Here is a 10,077-nt window from a genome sequence, read left to right as displayed (position 1 = left end):
AGTCCAGTTTCTATTGCATGTATTTTTCCATCTTTCCAAAAGACTATTCTTTTTACTTTCGCTTCATGGTAAGTTTTACAATCTCGCTTTTCATGCTGTAAACTGTCACACCAAATGCATCTTCTCTTATATCCTTCTCTATACGGCCTTTGGGCTATTGCCCGGACCCGTCTCTTCTACCTTGACATCCAACTTTTTGACCTTTGCATAGATTTTTATCAAAATCAGCCTCAAATCATGCATGCCTTTGATTAATTCATCCACACCATCACATTTAAGAGCCAAACCAACAGGTATAGCTGGTTGTTATGCCATAGCTACAGGCACCTTGGCTGTAATTTCAGTCCACTTTTGAGCACTGGCAGGTGTGGTGCTTGTATCCCATCTTAATTTCATCCGCTCTCTCTTTACCAACATATGCATTGCTTCAGTTACATTAGCCCAATTTGATTTCAGTCCTATCTCAGAATAGGCATCTTCTATATGATCAATCATCTTCTCCTGTAAGACAGGATTTGCACCTTCAGAGACAAATCAAATTTTTGACTCTCCAATGATTGCTGCTCATCGGCATTCAATTGCACATTATGACTTTCAAATTCACGGAGCAAAGCTATAGCAGCCAACCCTTTATTGGGCTTTTCAATCCAATCTATAAATGTCTTTTTAGTTACCAATCTTGCAACTTCCAATAAAAACTCTTCTCTCAAAGCTTCCTTGAAAGCTGCCCAATCATCATCTCTTCTATGTAACTCATCAATCCGATCATGCAAGGCATGCATGGCCAAACGGGAGAAATACCGACTCCATGCATATTGCAGTATCCTATGAAACATCATATTTTCTTCATACAACTGGATGAAGACTAAAACATTTTGACCTTTAAATTGCTTCAATTCTTATCCCACTACCTACAATGCATTCACAGCTAAGGAATCAATTCTTTCTGCTTCTTGCCAAGTTTGCATTTGCTATTGTAACAACAATTGTTGATATTATTGTTGTTGCAACAAAGCAATCATCTATTGTTAAGCATCACCACCACTTGAACCAGTAGAATCCCCCATCTTTACATAGCTTTACTGCTGACTTTCACGTCAGGTTCAGCACTGTCAGAGCATTTGGGGTTGAAAGTCTACCATGGGGGTAAGAGACATCAGGGTGAAGGGAGATTTGGGGAGAGGAGTAGATGGAAGATAAGGGGTTGAAAGAAAGAGAAGATGTAGAAGAATACTCATAGAGGTGAAGCCTCTCAATTTACTTTTTCATTATGAGAAGATAAACCTCTTGTACACAAAAACATACATAAAACAATACCTTCCTCTATGCTGTACAGACAACCAATCTGATGCTTCCATTGGCTCCGAAAGGGGGGTAAAATATTAGGACACCTGGCCGAAATTCTGCCAGATCACTCCTTCATCTCCCACTTCAGAGTGCTATTCATTGCCTGAAAATAGTGATTGCGCATCGTGCGATTTCGCCAATCCCTCTTTTTACATAAAATCCTCTCAAAAATGGCTGAAAGCTACCTAATTTCTTTTACATGTCATCCTATTCTAGAAGTTGTCTACAATTTTTGGATTTTTACAAGAGATAATATCTAAAATATCAAAAATTGTCTAAACTTGTCCAAAAATCTAATATCTTTGAACCATCCGCACTACAGACACTAACACTAATGTCTAAAATAGCATTGGCTCTCTACATCAATAAGAAAGCCGCACTCTAGAGTTTTTCACACGGTGTGTGCATAGCAGCACGACAATGCGTAATTACTTCAAAATCAAATTCTTGAAAAAGCAACATCCATCTCGTCACTCAACCACTAACTTTGGGTTTATTTAATAAGTACTTCAATACTTCATGATCCACATAGAAGATAAACTTGTTGCCTATCAAAATTTAGTAATGACAAACACCATTGATGAGCACTCTTTCTCAATTGTGGTATAATTTTTCTTTGCATCACTTAAATTATGACTAGTCTAATAAATTGGATGATCGATATTCTTATCATCTGCTTGGCACAGAACAACTCCCAGTATATCCATAGAAGCATCGGCATGAACATGAAACTCTTTAGTCCAATCAGGTGAAACCAAAATTGGTCCTTCCATTAACTTAATCTTTAGTTTCTCAAATGCAGCTTGGCACACTAAGTCCCAACCATAAGGTTGAATCTTCTTGAGTAAGGTGGTTAAAGGTGCAATTATTGTTGCAATTGACTTGATAAACCATCCATAAAAATTTAGATGACCAAGAAACCCTTGTAATTGCTTCAAGTTTTAGAGTGCAGGTAAACTAGGTTCTTGATCCAGCTGGCCAACATTCCATTTGGTTATCCTTTTTCAGTCACACAGATCTAAGAGCCACAAGTACATAGGTACAGACATGACATGGAGTAGTAGTGGAGTTATCAAGGGTCTCTGGACCATAAGGATTGTAGATTGGGAGCATTAATGGAAGCATGGACCAAGCTTGGAGGCTAGAAGACCAGATTTAGCAACTTGTGGGTCATTTTTGACCAATTTTGAAGGCATTTTCCTAAAAGATAGTGGTAAATGGAGTAGAAGAGGGTAAAGTCTTGGTTACTTTTTAGGAAGAGTCTTCTCTCTCTTCATTCTCAGGCTCCTGTCAAGCTTCCATGGAGAAAAAGCACCTTACATCTTTTCTCTCCCACGTCCATTGATCGATGGCTTCCACAGACCTTTCCAAGGACCTTGAGCTTCATTCTAAGTAGTCATTTGGTTATTTTCACCTTGCCTGGGATCGATAGTAACCGGGGGAGGAGCACCTGCCATAGATCGCATTTGAGAAAATTGAGCCTTCAACCTTGCTTGCCTCTCATCTTTACATTGTGCTATAGCAATATACAATGGTTTACTTCCAACTTGCAGATTATTTAACGTGATGTCTTTGCAGTAAGCCATTACCAATTCTAAGGTTTCGGCTACATAACTTTTGTATTGAATCTATTTTTGACAGCTCACTCGCAATCGATAGATGTCCTTTCTTGCCAGTCTCTGCTCCTTGCAGTTTCATCTTACAATCATGCTTTTGAACATTAATCCAAGAGGCTTTGCAATCTCCTCCATCTTTGTTATGATCTCAAGAGCTGGATGTTTTGAAGTGAATCAAGTTTCTTGCTTGGGCTCTAGTTTCTTCTCAAATAGTCCCGAGAAAGATTGAGACCTCCATTTAGTGAAATAATTTTGAAGAAATTCAACAATGTTTAACAGATTTTTATCATCGAAAGGCAAGTAGCCAGTCATTAGCACAAACAATATAATAACCCTTCATGACCACAAATCAGCCTTTGCGCCATCATAACCTTGATCTACAATAACCTCAAGGGAAACATAATTTGGAGTACCACAAGTCGTGTGTAGTAGGCCATCTTCCCTAAACTGTTGTGGAAGGGCACTCAGACCAAAATAAGAAATTTTCAAGTTCCCATTGGAATCCAGAAGAAGATTCTTAGGCTTGAGATCTCTGTGATAAACTTCCCTACTATGACAATAGTCCACTGTATTGATGAGCTGTTGGAAGTATTTATTGGCTTCATCTTCTTTGAGCTTTCCATGTCGGTTAATTTTGTTAAAAAGCTCTCCACCAATAATGTACTCCATCACAAAACATATATTTGTCTTGCTAGCCATCACCTCAAAAATATAAACAACATTCAGATGCTTCACCAATTTCATGGTTGAAATCTCTCGCTAAAAATGAGGTTAGTCAACAAACTTGGGGCAACTTTGTCACTCGTAAAGAGCAGTTGATCCAAATGAAATATTGGATCAGAGTGAACTTTCTAACATGGAGATACATCTTTAAGTTTCTGAAGACCAAATTGATTGAGTTTTCACCAGCTTTTGAAGATCAAATTGTTTGAGTTATTTGAGAACTCGAATCAACATTTATGGGATCTTGAGATGTGGACTACTTCTAGGATACAATTTTTCTTAGCTTATGAACACTAAACTGGTTGATCTATTTCATCTCTGAGTATAGCAGAGCTAGGAAGAATACTCAATGTTTAATGGCTCTAGAAATTCTACTTTAATACTTCTTGCAACCCATGGAGTGAGCCACATGATGTAGTCAATGCATCAATTTTGATGTCTGATCCATAATTGGGAAGAGCCTTTGATGCTTGGAAGGGATTATGGGGTACATTTATGGAAGATATCCCTTCTATGCTCATCTATGTAAGATGTGAGCTATTGAGAGCTGAATCCTTCCATTCCAATTGAAGAACTTTTCTTCTTCAAGCTCAAGATTCCTTTGGCTGAGCATTGCAACCATGGAGTTTATTGGAGTATAATGGAGCATCTTGGAGCACTCAAGAAGGGATGAATCATTGTTTGATTTCCATCTTCGTCAAGCATCATAAGGTACTTGGTCCTTGAACTCTTATTCTCTCAAATTCATCCTCTTGCTAAGCCATGACCAATTGCTTGAGAGAATGCAAGAGCTTAAGTAGGGATTAGGAGATAAATTTGATGCATGTATGCTGTCCAATTCTTCACACTCATTTTACTTCACTTTCATTGCATTGGAATGGGTAAATTCATTTTGAAACTCATTGAGGATTATTGCTTCTGCTTACCTTAACCAATTGAGTTTTTGTCTCCTGGCTGAGCCACTTAAATCATGAAAAAAATCCATTGTATAAGGGTAAGTTAGTAGTGAGTCACTACTTGGTAAGCCCCTACCCTTGATCCCAATTTTCCATTCCATGCATTTCATGAAAAGGTTGAATTCCTAGTTCCAAATGCATCTCATGTTGGGTGTTTAATTAATAAATGTCTTTCATGTATGTTCCCGAGTGAGAAAAAGGCCGATGCCAAGCGAGGTGGTAAGACAAAAGAGGTGTGACCCCCCCTTGCCATCAAAGAACCTGAAGGGGTGCATAACCCAGTAGCCCGAGGGGGGGGGGGGGGGGCGGGGGGAACTTTGCCCACCTCCTAGTGATTTGAAGCCCAAAGTTTGCTTCAGGTGCATGTATCCTCTTGAAGAACTAAGATATTGACTTGGCACTAATGTATGAGATGTATTTGCTGATGTATGGATGTATTCTTGGCTGTAAATGTATGGAAAAATACTATTGAGGATGTATTTGTAGACATGAGAATACATATGCAGTCAATGATATTGAATACAATGCTTGGAATGTATGGGAGATGCCTATGCATGGGGACAAGGCTATTTTGGAAAGATACGAGGCTATACTTGCAGGCATAGCAACAAACACAAAAAAACATGCTAAGATGATGAAGGAAATGTGTCACATGAGAGAGCCACCATGGACACAGTTAATGAAAATTTCTCTAAGTGGTTGGAGATTCAACTGAAGGGAAAAGAGCAAGAAGATTGGTCACATGTACATGTTGAAAAAACCACCTTCCCATTAGTTAATGCAAATTCTCAAGGCATTTTAGGAAGAAAGGGCATTCCCAATAAGAGCTTTGAGCTTGGCAAGCCTTCTTAGAGGCAAGAGGACCCATTGGGGAATGCATCACGGGGAAATTCTTAGCTTCCATCAGCCCCCATGCCTTCATCAAGGTTTCAACAGTCTTTTGGTAGGAATCACTCTCATAATAGTACAACTTTTGGCACTCAAAATGATCAATTTCAGTTGGGACAGTTTGGATAGAACACTCATGAACGAGAGCTGAGAGATAAGATTATCTTCTCCAAATTTAATGTCCAATCCTTTTCCCCAATAGATTTGGAAGAATGTCTTTCAAAGCTTGAAGACTACTTTGATATTTTGCCAATAAATGATGGCCAAAAGATCCGTTTTTCCATGATCCACTTGGAAGGATTCACTTATATGTGGTGGTAGCATATTAAGAGGGAAAATCAGCAAGTTGATACTTGGGATGCATTTAAAGAACTTATGGTTCAAGTTTTTGTGTCTCCATAGAGAAAGAGAAGCTTGCCCGTTAGTGGTACAGAGTGTTGCTTGACAGTTTCGGATTACACAAATCAATTTCTTAATCTCACGATGTATGTTGAGTCCATTAGTGACGATGCAAAGATGCATAAGTATATATATAGTTTGGATCCTCAGTTATTAGTTGATGTTTCAGTGCAGTCACCTTCTAATTTGTTCAAGGCTATTGAATTGATTGAAAGGTACTCTTGTAAGTATCGTAGGGATACTTTAGTTCATTCACATTATGGACAACAAAGAGGCTTGTCTCAGCCATCTTTTGGGTAGCCTAAAGGGTCTATACAGTCCAATTTCGGACAACAAAGAGCTGTTGTAAAGCAAGGCCATTTTGGGGCTAGCTATGGTGGTGGAAATATACCATTTAGCACCCCTAGAGTTCCCATGTATCCCACCTTCAATGCCTCAAGGAAAACCAATAATGTCACGGTAATAAACAATGGCAAGGTTGAGAATAAACAAGGGGACAACAAGAATAATAACGTCTTAGCCTTTGGTGGCCAATGATCCATTCCCATGGATTTGTACAAAGAAAGGAAAGAAAAAGGAAAAAATTTCAAGTGTGGGGAAAAGTACACAATTGAACATGCTTCCAAATGTGCTTATAGAAATGCAAAGGTAAGAGTCCAAAGTATGTTGGTCTTTGAAGACTCGGAGAATGACTATGAGGATGCAAGTACCTTTGTAATCACTACTGAAAATGATGAGGCTGATGAAGAAATTGGGCAGCAAGAGTTCTTTGACCATGTAGACACATTTCCTTTTGACCTTGTAGATATGGGTGACAAGAATGACTCACATGCTATTGCACTATTTGTACTATCACCTTGGATGCTTGGACAAGATCAAAGAGTCCTAATACTCTTCATCTTCAAGGCAAGATTCATGGGAAAGATGCATTTAACTTGGTAGATAGTGGTAGCACACACATTTTTATAAGTAGAGTAGTCATGGGTAGGCTGAAATGTTTTGCCACTGATTTACAACAACCACTAAGGTGCAAGTTGCTAATGGGAGTGAAGAAATTAGTACTCAAATATGCCTAGCTATACATATTCACCTTGCCGAAAATTGTGGGTAGAATGTAGACTTAATTGCACTTGACATGGGGCCAAGAGACATTGTGTTGGGCTCTGATTGGCTGAAGACTTTGGGCACCATTTCTATGGATTTCTCCTTGCTATATATGTATTTTTTCAGTGTTGGATAGCTTGTTCGCTTGCAAGGAATCCAAAACAACAGCGGATATCAACTCGTTACAGCCAAAAAACTTAAGAAAGAGTTCAAGAAATGCTCTCATATTTTTATAGTGCAGTTAAATAAGGAAAATATAGATCAATCCAACAATGTGCAAGATAATTTAGCTTTAAAGGCTCTTCTTGATGAGTACAATGATTTGTTTCAGCTACCTATAACACTACCTCCCAAGAGAGCGGTTGACCATCCCATTGATTTGGAACCACACTCGAAGCTGGTGAATAAGCCTCCTTACAGGTTGTCCAAATATGAAAGAGAAGAAGTGGCCAAACAAGTCAAGGATTTATTGGACATTGGTTTCATAGGGCCCAGCCCATCTCCTTATGCATCACCTATCTTGTTGGTCAAAAAGAAAGATGGCTTATGTAGAATGTGCATAGACTATAGAGATTTGAATAAGATCACAGTGAAGAACATATACCCTATCCCTAAGGTGGATGACTTGTTAGATGAGCTAAAAGAGGCTAAATATTTTACAAATATTGATTTGAGATCTAGCTACAATGAGATACACATGCATGAAGGGGATGAGATTAAGATAACATTTAGGACTGATCCTGGGCTTTATAATTTCTTAGTTATGCCCTTTGGTAAATGCACCCGGTGCTTTTCAGAGCCTAATGAATAAAATACTTTAGCCACCTTTATTTAGATCTATGTTGGTATTTTTTGACGACATTCTCATCTATAGCCGTTCATTGGATGCTCATCTATTGCACATGAGGTAGGTATTTAATGTACTTAGATAGCATAGACTCTTTGGTAAGGAGTCAATGTTCCTTCATGTAGACTGAGGTAGAGTATTTGGGCCACATTCTTAGTGAGGCAGGCATTAGAGCTAATCCAAAGAAAGTGCAATGTGTCAGAGATTGGCCTACACCTGCAAATACCACCTCTTTGAGAGGATTATTAGGTCTCTTTTCATTCTACCACAGCTTTATTCAACATTACATCACTATTGCAGCTCCTCTCACTGATAGGATGAATAAAGAAGCATTTTTTTGGGATGCCATTGTAGATAGAAGCTTTAATCAGTTGAAAGGTTTGCTTACTTCAACCCTAATCTTGGTTTGCTATGATTTCTCCAAGGAATTTACCATTTAGTGTGATGCCAGCGGGAAAGGTATTGGTGCAGTATTGCTATAAGAATATGGGGTAATAGCTCTTGAAAGTCAAAAACTTGCTCAAAATGAGATGGTAATGAATGTTTATGATTAGGAAATGTTGGCTATTCTTCATGCCATAAAGAAATGGCACCATTACTTGTATGGCGGCAGCAGGTTTAGAGTCACGAGTGACCGTAGGGTCCTTAAATATTTCTTATCATAGTCTAACCTTACTCCTAAGCAACATAGATGGGTGGCCACATTGCAAAATTATGACTTTGACATTACCCATACTCATGTGAAAGACAATGTAGGGGTTGATTCCTTGTCTAGAATGTGGGTATGTAAAGTCTTTACCATCATGGATGATGGGACCTAAAATGGGCCGGCACTGGCTAAGGCACTAGCTTGACCTCATGCCCTCAATAGACAACCCCACCTCACGGCCTCGCGGGCTAGGAGCATCTGTCGAGGGATACACTATCCTAAACACTAATCACTGTGCGTTTATAGTCTGTAATCCAACGGATGTTCCCTTTCCCATCTCCTCAGAGGGAGATTATACATATATCGGTAATGAATGCCACACATCACAGACACAAGGGCACCCCATCGACTGATTACTATGGCCCTACTGCAACTCTCCTACATCTTGGGGATTGGCCCCTCAATGCGCTGCTTCCACACATAGACACATTCGAAACAAACTCTCCTCTTAATGCCAATATATTTAACATTCCAAGAATGCACTTATCTTCACTTATCCATCCCCTTTTGACCCCTCGTCTAAACCTACAGTCGGGTTGCTCGCTCTCTGTACGTGGGTCAAGTCCTAAAGAAACCAAATGCCATGCATTCAAGACCCTGTAATTGATGCCATTTAATGATGCTTGATGCAAATGTGTATATGATTAAGTGCTCAAACAATTGTAAAATAGCCTCGTGCATTGTGCAAATCCATTCTTTTCATGTTTCCATACACTAACGCATAATTGCTATAATGAGAGAAGACACTAAGCCTTACACTCGTGCTGTACTTCCCTTTATTTAACTTAACGTCATACTATATGAATAATGCAAAAAATACATCAGGTTTTATAACATGTTTTAGCGCTCAAACTCCGCTCTCTCCCTACCGTTTTAGGGTTTTGCTTGCGATGATAGGTAAAAGGGTAATTTCATGTGTGTTTCGCACAAAATAAGCAGTAAATACTCACAAAAACATACAAATGGAGATAACCTGAGGCAAACCCTCATGCTTTATCCTCATTATACACTCACAGGCACATCCATAATTTTTCTCATCCATTCCCTATTTTTTTCCCCTTTTAAAGAGCATTTTTCCTCATTTTTCCTTATTTTTTTCTATTTATTATCAATAAAAATGGAAGAAAATTAGCATTATTTTAGATCTGTGGCTCTTGAGACCTTAAATACCAACCATGTAGATTTTATTGGTGTTAGACCCAATGACACTTTAGGCATTATTGTTAAGTGCCCATGGTTCAAAAATATTAGATTTTTGGACAAGTTTTAGCCAGTTTTTGATATTTTAGATATTATCTATTGTAAAAATCTATAAAACTATAGACAAATTCTAGATTAGGATAACATGTAAAAGAAAGTATGTAGCTTTCAGCTATTTTGAGAGGATTTTATGTAAAAAGAAAGATTAGCAAAATCGCACAACGCGCAATCGGTGTTTTCAGGCAGTGAGTGAACAACGCTTTGAAGTGGGAGATGAAGAGCGAGTGA

General features: G+C 38.6%; 1 pseudogene; it reads right to left on the bottom strand.

Annotated features, from left to right (window-relative positions):
* Window positions 1-3,137: 3,137 nt before the first annotated feature.
* LOC148019626 (CBL-interacting serine/threonine-protein kinase 23 pseudogene) lies at window positions 3,138-7,439 on the bottom strand (annotated as a pseudogene).
* Window positions 7,440-10,077: the final 2,638 nt, after the last annotated feature.

Source organism: Lygodium microphyllum, chromosome 19 (genome assembly GCF_053477565.2).
Source record: "Lygodium microphyllum isolate KBCC chromosome 19, Lygodium_microphyllum_v1.1.10, whole genome shotgun sequence".
NCBI classification, from domain to species: domain Eukaryota; kingdom Viridiplantae; phylum Streptophyta; class Polypodiopsida; order Schizaeales; family Lygodiaceae; genus Lygodium; species Lygodium microphyllum.
Note: the sequence above shows the minus strand (reverse complement) of the source record. Positions and strands in the feature narration are given on the sequence as shown.